The sequence below is a fragment of the Hyaena hyaena genome, unplaced genomic scaffold (assembly GCF_003009895.1).
Source record: "Hyaena hyaena isolate Hyena2069 unplaced genomic scaffold, ASM300989v1 scaffold_1557, whole genome shotgun sequence".
NCBI classification, from domain to species: Eukaryota; Metazoa; Chordata; class Mammalia; order Carnivora; family Hyaenidae; genus Hyaena; species Hyaena hyaena.
The window spans coordinates 268179-274914 of NW_024082193.1; the positions used below are offsets into that span (position 1 = coordinate 268179).

The 6736-nt window shown below is 57.1% G+C and overlaps 1 long non-coding RNA gene across 1 annotated transcript; it reads right to left on the minus strand.

Annotated features, from left to right (window-relative positions):
* Window positions 1-1207: 1207 nt before the first annotated feature.
* LOC120226022 lies at window positions 1208-3744 on the minus strand. The gene is made up of 2 exons (XR_005526925.1): window positions 3659-3744; window positions 1208-2152 (listed from the first exon to the last, which is right to left on the minus strand). It is a non-coding gene; the product is annotated as an uncharacterized LOC120226022 (long non-coding RNA).
* Between the last annotated feature and the right edge of the window lie 2992 nt (window positions 3745-6736).

Here is a 6736-nt window from a genome sequence, read left to right on the forward strand (position 1 = left end):
ACAGAGGGAGACAGAGACGCACAGAGAGACAGAGATAGGGAGATGCACAGAGAGACAGACAGTGGCAGATGGAGAAGGAACAGAAAAAAAGAGGAGCAAAGCGCAGTCCAGATCTCTGAGTTGCTCCTCAGTGAGGATGGTCCTCTGCTCTCGGTGGGAACCTGGAGCCGGGGGGTCAGAGCGGCCCCCCAGCACTCAGTCCCGGCCTTCCGTGGCAGGGATCCAGCTTCCAGACAGCCCTGCCCGCTCAAATCCTGAGCAGGTAAAGAGCTTCCAGGTGGCTTCTCTCTGGAGGGGCTCGGGGGACCCTCCCAGCCACCCTCGCTCTTGGAGCCCATGCTCTGCACCCTAAACACGTCTCAGAGGCTAGAGGCTGGGGGGCCCGCCTGCTTGCTCTTCCCTGTGCCTCGTCCTCACCACATGTCCCCAAGGGGGGGCTTGAGGCACACGGTCTAGGGGGGAAACACAGAGGCATGAGAAGCACTCTCTCCAGGACCCCTGGTTGTAAAATGCCAGCAGCTCTAGGCCTTCCCTGGCCTGTGAGGCCCCGGGCTGGGCTCACAGCCACGACAATGGCCCCTGCCCTCCGGAGGGATGGGGGGTGGGGAGGGGGCGCCCAGGGTCGCTTCCCTGGGTGATGGCTCCTTGGCTGTCGGGGGCCTCGTCTTACGTTCAGTCCCCAGGGCTCACCCAGTGCCGGCAGGCAGCAGGTGCCCGGTAACTGCCCACAGACTGATTGACCCTCACGGGAAGGACACAGAGGTAGTGGCCTCGGGCTCGCCTGTGCAAATGTGTAATCTCGCTACGGGCCGGCTGCCGTGTGGCCGTGTGTTGAGGGATTGCTTACGCTGGAGGGGTTACAGGGACAGTTCCTGCCTTTGAGGAAAGAGGCAGTCTCCCCGGGGCTCTGTCCCAGCTGTCAGTGCTCAGGGCAGGGCCGGTCTTCAGGCCTAAGAGGCTCTGCACCCCTGACCTCGGCACCCGGGAAGGGGAAGGGGACCTGCGGGCGGACTGGGTTTTCCGGAGCTGTCCCTTGGGCTGCTGGGTTTCCCTGGGGCGGGCGCCGGGCCATTCTGTGTCCTCCGCACATGTGCACCGATGGTTCGTTTTAAAGGATGAGTTTAAGCCACATTTCAATATTTCTGAGATTCACTCAAGGGAAGGCTGTGACATATTAGTAAAAAGCTAAAAAACTTGATACAAAATATTTTCAAAGAAATGCATTTTACTATTTTAAGAATAGAAGAACCAAGTTGGAGAAAACTGTAAGAACACCGATGTGGTCCTGGGAGTGTGCACTTTAGCCAACACCGTCTGCGCCGCGGGGTCTGGCCGCCCCTTGGGACTGCGAGGCCAGCCTTGCCGGGAGATGTGCAAGAGCGGTGAACCCGGCTCGCGGGGCTCCAGCCCCTGGGCTGCAGGGCAGGCCGCTGCCACCCCGCCTGGGCTGGACGGGCCCTCGTCCCCGCCGGCCCCTCCAGCCTGGTTACAGACGCGTTCTCCTCGGTTCTGAGCACTGCGTGCACCTCACAGAGAAGGCTGTTCTTCCTTCAAGTCCCAGCCACCGCGCCTCCTCCAGGAAGACTTCTCTGCCCACCTTGCCTGTCTGGGCAGTGCTCTGGCATGGCCATCGGAACATGTGTCATTAACATGGCGGTGACTTTGGATGGTGTCTTGTGTAGTCTGCGCCCCTTGGGGACTCGCATAGCTTCTCCACCTCAGACCCAGTTCCTGGTACATGTTAGGGGCTTACTGTATGGAAATTCAATAAATTTAGAAGATGAAAACTACTAAATCAGTATTCATATCCTGTTTTTCCTGTATCAGATTTCCAAAATCCGTGGCTGCCGTTGTGTCCAACAAATCAGTACGTGGCTTTGCAGACTTGCTCCGTCCTGTCCAGTCCCCTGCGTCCAGGGGCCTGCAAGCCGCTTCACACGAGGCTTCTTTCCCAAGAAGCATTATCCCAGCTGCTGGCTGAAGGCTCGCTCCACCTGGCTCACAGTGGTACCTGTCTTCATTTCAAATGACAGGCGGATCCCCGCGGCTTCTCAAGGGTAATCACAGGGCTGCCGGCTTGCCCTTGGACACGTACGCTCACGGCTGGAGACCCAGCTAGACAGCTAGCACGGCCGCATGGTCACCTGGTTTCCTTACGTAAGAATTCAGAGGCAGCAAACAGGTGAGATTATACTTTGATTCCCTTGGAAATTTCAACCAAGAAGAATTTTCTAAATATAATTTTTTAAAGCTCACTTATTTATTTTGAGAGAGAGAGAGAGAGAGAAAGCAGGGGCAAGGGATGGGTAGAGAGGGAGGGGGAGAGACAGAACCCCAAGCAGGCTCTGTGGGGCTTGAACTAAAGAACCGTGAGACCATGACCTGAGTCAAAACTAAGTCGGATACTTATCTGACGGAGCCGCCCAGGAGCCTCAACCGCGAAGACTTTACAACCTGTCTTCGGGCCCAGGTATTAGAGGGCAGGGTCGCACAGAGAACCTGAACCCCTGGTCCCTAACTGTATTCACAGTTCACAAGGCTACCACGCGTGTAGATTTGAACTTGACATTTACCCAGAGCCTACATGATGGGCACACGATGCAGGAGTGTATAGTACTTTCTTTGTGAATTGCTTTGTCAACCCCAAGAAAAAGTGTTTACATTTTGGTGGATTTTAGGTTTAGCTGATTTTGTTTCTGTCACTGGGTCGGGGTTCTGGACTTACAAATTTTTTTCCCTGCCTGTTTTCCCTGCCTCCCTGCCTCCCCTGCACCCCACTATGACCCAGTGTGCTGTGGGACAGGCTGGTGTGCCCTGGGCACAGGTGTGGGTGACAAGCGGTCTCCTGGCTGAGGGGACGCATGCTGAGTTCCAGCAGGGTGTCACACACCTGGGTGTGAACTGAGGCAGGGGCCGCTCTGCAGAATCCAGAGCCTGAGGGCCATCCTGAGAGTCGCTGCACAGGCATGTCCTCTAGGCTCGCGACGAGATTTCAGCCTTGTCCTAACCTTTACCCCGAGAGGCCCGCACTACCGTTGAATGTGCCCTGGAAGTGGGAAATCGCCGGAAAACAGGGTGAAGGAAGCCCGGGCCATCCTTACCGGTCCCCGGCTGGCCCGACTTTGCAAACCTGTTTTTTAGTCCAACAGAAATCTTTGAACACAGTCCAAGAAGGGATAATCCCAGAGTTCCCGGCCGGACAATTTCCCTGACTGACTGTCGGCAAGGCCGACACCGTCCTTCTGTGTGTTTACCCAGCGCGCCTTGTGCTGCGGCCGCAGCTCGTTCCCAGCCGCGCACCTGGGCCTGCAGACACAGGCCTCGCGTGAGTCAGCCTAGGGTCACCGAGGGGTGATTTCTGTGGAAATTCTGAGGCAGATGCTGAACCTGATCGATGCAGCTGATTAATGACTCAGACGCCAGCGTCGCCGCGGCCGGCCAAGGCCCGCGGGCACGTGTTTGTGCAGTTGGTCTCATCCCCCAGGAGGGCGGGCGGCAGCTCTGGCCCGGGGTGGGTTCCCGTGGCTCTGCCGTGGGTGGCTGTGAGAACCTGTCGCTTTCCTTATCAACAGCGTCTCTGAAACGTGTCTCCCAAGAAAGAAGTGTGAGGACAGAGGAGATAAAGGTGCTCAGGGAAGAGGGCGGAGAAGCCACTTACCCCAGGTCGTCCCGCAGGAAACATGCCCTTGACATCCGTGGAATTCAGCTTCATGCCGCGACTTCCGCTTTCCTAGGGCCTCAGGGTCAGAAGGCCTAACGGGAGCCAAGTGCAAAGGCCGCCTCGAGGAAGTGCCGTCACGTGGGACAATCACAGGAGTGGTTGCTGGAGACAGAGGGCGTGACCTGCTGTGCGGCCTGGCTCTCCTCTCAGGCCGGGGCCTTTCCCACCCGGGAGACTCTGACCACCATGTACGTGGCCCAGCCCTGGAGACACGTGTCTCCTTCAGAAGGAGCGCCCCTCCCCCAGTCACCAGAGCAGCTGACATCTGTCAAGGCCACCCAGCTTTGGGCCAGCACGTGGCAGCCGCCAAGAGTAGCCAGGGGTACAGTGTGCTTGTGGAGGACGTTGCAGTTTACGGGTGGCTCTGACCCACACGTGTAGGCAGCGGTGCAGTCTCCGGGGGGCACCGTAGGGACGCCTCAGGGCTTCCCCGGGGCAGAGAGAGACAGGGACTCTGACATGGTTCTTCTGGGCCTGCGGCTGCCCTGGCTTCCGGAAGTGTGAGTCCCTGATGAGATTTTCATACGCTCACTCACATATGTTCTTAGCAGGGACCAGAGTCACAGGATTTTTTGGGTTTTCTTGGATGTGGCTGAAATGGAAAGTGTGTTGATCCCACAGAATGCTCCTGGGCCAGGGGTTCCTGCCTGTGTGGACAGCAGCGGGGTCCCCAAAGCCGTTGTAAAACAGACCTTCTCCCAGACATGCGTCTTGCACACAAGGGTCAGACCTGGAGAGGCACAACGCCTCATGTTCCCCCCAGATACTTCCCCGCTCTCACTTCCATCATCTTGTTACCCATCTTCCACAGGAGACAAGTCCACTTCCTGTGGGGCAGGAAGCCAAGGGAGGGATGTAAAACCAGGACCTGCCCCCGAGAGCCCACGGCTCCTCTGCAGGAAGGCGCTGGCAGCTGGCACGGTGAGGCGTGAGGCGTGCGAGACATGGCGTTCGGTAACTGTATTCGCCATCGAAGAGCGATCGTTGGTGACAGTTGGGCAAACACCCGACTCTTCGCAGGTGAGGCCCGCACGTTCAAAGGGCTGCCCTTGGGGGGCTCTGGACTGAGGCAGCAAACACCCCGTGTCTTCTTTTCTTTCCCTTTTTTGCCTTAGGCTTCCAAGCTATCCTGTCCTTTCACTGACTGTGGGGACAGGGCTTTGTTTGGGAGACACATGGTCTACTGGGGGTGGCAGAGCACAGGCTCCATTGTCGTGGCAGGAATCAGGAGGTTTCCTTAATGAAAAAATATCATACACAGAAGTGAAAGCACAGGGGTCTCATGGAAGCTAAAGGCTTTCTTCCAGTGAAGTGGGTTTGCACATGGTCTTGAGATGTTCGCCCTCTGTGCCTGTTTCTCCATTTCAACACCGGCTTTGTGAAATAATTTCCTCTCATAGCCCTTGGAATGCACTGAGGCTGAGGGAGGCCGCTCCTACGAGCAGGGCCCAGGATGGCAAGGTTGGGCCGCGGAGGCGCAGCCCGAGACCCCGCCGGGCCTGCCCCCCGCGGCTGGAGCGGGCCCTGGGGTCCAGGCAACCCCGTCTCTGAGTCTGTGGAATTACCACTCCTTCAACTTTGGCTTTCAAAGTAAAGTGTGTCCACGAGGAACTTAAGTAAATAAAAATGATTTTTTCTTCAGATAAATTGTAACAACCTTAAGGAAAATGAAACATCTCTAGGGGCTGCAGGCCAGGCTGTGGAGCGGCTGGTTTTCCAGGTGCCGCGAGACCCCCGCACCTGCCTGACGGGTCCTCACTCTCTGTGCTGGAGTTTGCTGGAGCCGCCAAGGGCACTCCTCCGTGGACGGCTCGTAGGAGTGCAGCCACGAAGGCAGAAGCCACTCCATCACACAGATGGTCTCAGAAAAACAAAGATTAACAGTTTTCCTCAGTAAAACCCGTTATCAGCAACTCCTCAAAGTAAAAAGCAAAGGGAAAGAGCAGTTCCCAAACCGAGAATGCAGGCATCAGTACCTTTCTGCCACGACACAGGCGTCTCCCAGTGACCTGTGCCCACGTCCACTGAGTCCTCCATCCAGGGTGGGGCCCTGTGAGTACCCGGCTCTCCAGGGAGGCTGTAAACAGTGACATTGTGGCCTCTGCCTCAGTTTCCCCACTTAGTTGCCTCTTCAAGACCTACCTGATAACATCCAGGATTAGATCACTCCCAATTTAATGTAAGATTGTCATTCAGATGAGAAATGGCACTGGAGTCAGAGGTGTTGATTTCGGTCTGGGTTTGGGCTTGGTCTATATTTCTCTAAGCCCCATCTTTGAAGGGGGTGGTCGACTCCCCACCCTAGGCAGAAGGAGAGGGACTGCATCCCAGGGCCTGGGGTGAGGTGTGAGCTTGCTCTAATCTGTTAGCATGACACAGAGTGGCCCACCTAATACTAGCAAAGAGGGATTTTAAGTCTATCCTGTCTGCTCTGGGCATCTCTTCTCCCCAGCTCCCCAGCCTCATGCCCGTCTCCCTCCGATGGACGGGAAGCCTGGGCACCTGAGAAGCTGGTGCTGCTGGTCTGTGCTGGCCTGATTTTGAAAACTGACTGCTGGTGGCCAGAGCAGGGCAAGATGCTGGGGTCAGGACCAATTACAGACCCCTCCCCATCCCACCTACGATCCTTTCCCCTCACCCCCATCTCCTCTTCTTCCCCTCGTGGGGGGGGGGCTAGAGAAAGGAGAGGAACATCTGTGCAATTACAGATAAGAAGGAGTGACAACATGGGAGGAGGAGGAGGTGTGGGGTGGGGAGATCCTCCACTCTAGGCCCAACCCCCACCTAAACATAAGAGGGGACAGTGCGAGTGTGTGTGTGTCTGGGCTGTGGGGGTGGGGCTTGAAGGGTCTTGGGATATGGGAGTGCTGCCAGAGAACTGAACCCCAGAGGAGTTGAGACTCCCCCAGGCTGCAGGTGAGACCCCCCCCAGGCTGCAGGTGAGACTCCCCCCAGGCTGCAGGTGAGACCCCCCCCAGGCTGCAGGTGAGACTCCCCCCAGGCTGCAGGTGAGAC